General features: G+C 30.8%; 1 long non-coding RNA gene across 2 annotated transcripts in view; it reads right to left on the reverse strand.

The window, feature by feature from the left end:
• The window catches only part of LOC111083311, a 6,491-nt gene extending 2,853 nt beyond the window's left edge, over positions 1-3,638 (reverse strand). The window contains exon 1 of one of the 2 annotated variants that reach the window (XR_002608952.1): positions 3,521-3,638. This is a non-coding gene — a long non-coding RNA (uncharacterized LOC111083311). Of the gene's footprint in view, positions 1-3,511 lie in introns of both variants that reach the window. The other variant, XR_002608951.1, reaches the window with a different exon arrangement.
• Between the last annotated feature and the right edge of the window lie 292 nt (positions 3,639-3,930).

Genomic DNA, 3,930 nt, shown 5'->3' on the forward strand with positions numbered 1-3,930 from the left:
CCATATATGGAGAATATGGTGGGTGGAAGTAGAACTTTTTAATCCAACTCCATAATCTTTTGTTGCGTCAAATGTGCTACATGTGGACGTACATCGTCGTGGAGAAGAACACCTTTCCGACTGACGAGTGAAGGGCGTTTCTGATGAAGGGCTTGATTTAAATGTTCTAGTTGCTGACTATAGATCTCTGCATTGACAGTTCACTGTGGATCATAGAGGTCGAAATGAATTACTCCTTTGTTTTCCCACCAAATGCAAAGCAACACTTTCTGCAGATGGAGTCCAAGTTTTGGGGTTGAAAGTGGTTTTTGTCTAGGACTGAGCCATTGTTTTTGGCATTTAATATTTGCATATGAAATCCATTTTTCAATACTGGGGACAATTCTTTCCAATTACGTGCCAGAAGAGAGAAAGTAACGTGCACACGTTGGGAATGATGATCATCAGAGAGTTCGTGAGGCACTCAAACACCTTCTTTATGGAGTTTTCCCATATTCCTTAGATATTTATCTATTGTTTCATGAGAGACAATCAATTTCAGGGCCATTTCACTTGTGTGTTGCCTTGGATTAGACTCAACAAGCATCTTTAGAGCATCAATATCAATTCTAACATGTTGGTCCCTGCCATCACAGTTTTTATGGCTAAAGTCACCTGAACGAAGTTTGCTGAACCATCACTGACACTTACAAACATTCAAAACATTTCCATAAACTTCTTTGATATTCTTTGTGGCTAAAGAGGTGTTCTATCCCTTTTTGTATTCAAACAGCATTGCATGCCCAATATGTGTCTCATTGTATGCCATCACTATAAGGAATTAGAGTATACTAAACTTTACACATGAAATAGGCTATACTAATGTGACGTTTAGGTGGCTCGTTTAACTACTATACGTGATGTACATTTTTTTTTGGGGGGGGGGGGTAATGAAAATGTTTCAAGACGCAACATTAATTTCTTGCTATTCTAATATATTCAGTTTGTGGAGTAAAGACTTTTTACTGCTACTCTTCCTCAAAGGCCATATTTCTTCAGCATTCTTGAGACTGTACTTCATGAACATATATTTTTGTGAGACTTGTTAATCCTATCAGTAAGGTTTTTTTTGCAGTTTTTAGGAATTGATTTCTGGATATCTAACATCTCTTTCACTAAGTTTTTTTTCTGTCCTCTGCCTTGTCTGGTGTTATAAGACTGGGTTTCCTTGTATCTGTTCAATGCGTACTTCACAGTACTTAGTGAAAACCTAAAGTTTGTCACAATTTTTCTTAAACTACAACTAACATCATGTTAAGATTTGACTCTAACTCTGTTAAAATGTGTTAATTCTCTGCTCTGACATTTTAATGGCAACATTATATTAGCTATACTGGATGATGATTGATAAAGTTTTTTTATGTGTGTGTGAGAAATTTTGTGTTTTTTTCCAGTGATGACTGGTACAGAAACTAAAGTCAATCATTAGTGACAATGTTGCACAACTTTTTATTCAGGTTAGATACTTTGAACAACTTTTAAAACATCTACTGCAGTTAATCATTTCCAGCTATGTGTTGCTTTTCCTTTAAAATTTTAAATTAATTAAATGTGTAGCATATTAAAGTTATGGAAAAAGAGAAAAAAATCAATAATTTGCCTATTTTGATGCTTTTTCTAACATTTTAGACAACAATGGTTTTATTTCACATGTAATAACAAATCAAAACTACAGGAGCATTGGGGTATTTTAATAAATTTGCACACTACTATGTTTGTTTGTAACATATATCCTCACTACACTAAAGTTAGTTTAATAAAAAATAACTAAATATATTTAAAGTTTCCTTTAAATCTTATTCATTTATGCTTTTGACATGTAAACTATTATGTTCACGTAATGAATAATCTTTTGTTAAGAAGGGAGTTTTATTGATGACAGAATATCAGTACATTTTCTTCAAATATTTATATCACCCTTTGTAATGTAAAATTGTTTTTTTTTACTTATATTAATTAATGAAAACATGAGTCAGCATTGTAAACCATATTGTTTATTGTATTGTATATTCAAAACCAATTTTGGATTTGTATAAATAGATATAGAGTATGTATGTATATATGGATATTCAAACATTTGATGACAAAATTTATTTAAGGGAAGTTTTAAGAATATCAGAGGCCCATATAAAAACTTGTAATTGTTTAATAAAGGGTATAACATAGTAATTGGTTCAGTTGTAGCATTATTCAGTGATAGTGTCACACTGATGAATAATATACAGGAATTTGATCAAACCATGAGGTAGGAGTTCCTCCTGTTTTCTTAGAAGGAAGTATAAAATTATAATCAATTACACTTGTGAAAATTTTTTACAGCTTTTTTTTTTTATCACATAATTGTCCTGGTAACAGTGGAAGAGACTGTTCAGACTTGTGTGGTAATTATTATTATATTTGTTCTCAGTGTATTGTTTAAGAATTACTTAACTATAATGAAATTAAAAATCCAAAGATAAATATCTCGCTGGATTTCAAAGTGAATGTTTGTTATGATTTAAGAAATAGTATTTTGTGGTTGAGCCAGTGCTAAAAATTTGTGAAAACTGTTCAATCTTCAACAAATCTTCAAACAAGAAAGTGTTCTTGGAGTGGGTGAGTTATGTGCTGAAGAGAGTTTCAAATAAAACCATAACGAAGGTAAAAAGTGTAACAGTCATGCTCCTTAAAGGAAGAGATCGATGTTATTATTGTAAACATTAGGAATATTAAAACATAACCATTAAAATTTCAAAATATATAGATGAAATTAGAACTTAATACATTAAAAGGGAAGAAATATTTTTATTATATGTGGCTTTATTTTTGCGAAACGTGGGGAATTAAAAAAATTATATGAAAATGTGATAAAGATAATTTTTCAGATATGGCAATAAGTAGCAATTCATCAATATCAGCATATTTGATATGAATCATTCATTTGTTGTATAATCTACGATCAGATAGAAAATAAATAATTCCTATTTGATGGTTCCTCAACTTGTTTAAAATGTTTAGCACACAAACTGAAAGGAACTGTTAAAACATGAGTGGAAAGTAGAAAATTAAAGTCCTAACAGGTGTTAAAAAAGTAACAACATGAAGGGTGTCAATAAATTATGCTTTTCTTGGCTGATTCCACATTATAGATGTATTATCACAGCTTTCAATCTCAATCATGAGCTTTTCTTCAGATAAGAAACATTTTTCAAAATGTTATTCAGTTAGACATGGTAGAAACAGAATTTAGTTAAGAGTTAATACAATTATCAAAACTTAAACGAAATTGCATTATGTTATCCGAGGACTGCATTTTCATTTTATTGACTCATTCACACATTTAATAATGAAACAATGCTTACTCAGAAAAAGTGCTTTTTCCAATGAAGCATTTATATACCATTTTAGAAGTTGCTGAATATCCATTCCTTCAATTTTTTTTTTAAGATAACCACTCAGAAGAAAAGATAAGTAGAGATAAAACATCACACACCTGTCATACCTGAAGTTTAAGTTATTCACCAACTGTACCCCTGGTTGCTCAGCAATAAATCTGAAGGCTTATAATGCCAAAAATTTGGTTTTGATACCCATGGTGGGCAAAGCGCATACAGCTCATTGTTTAGCTTTGCGCTTAGCAACAAACAATTGCCAACTTATGTCCAGTTCTCAAAAGCACCAGAGTTTATTAATTATTTTTCTGAATGTAATTTACAATATTTATTATCTTAAATGTTTTGAAGTTTTATTTTATTATAAAAATTATCGGTATTATGTTATTTCTAATTTCCTCTAAAAAGTGGCACATATTATTACAAACGTTACATAAAGCAAAGTTATATGCCTTGTTAACTATGTGCGTTACTAGAATATTTTTATCAAAGCTAGACAGATCAAACTTAATATCAGACT

The sequence above is a fragment of the Limulus polyphemus genome, unplaced genomic scaffold (assembly GCF_000517525.1).
Source record: "Limulus polyphemus unplaced genomic scaffold, Limulus_polyphemus-2.1.2 Scaffold9012, whole genome shotgun sequence".
Taxonomy (NCBI): Eukaryota; Metazoa; Arthropoda; class Merostomata; order Xiphosura; family Limulidae; genus Limulus; species Limulus polyphemus.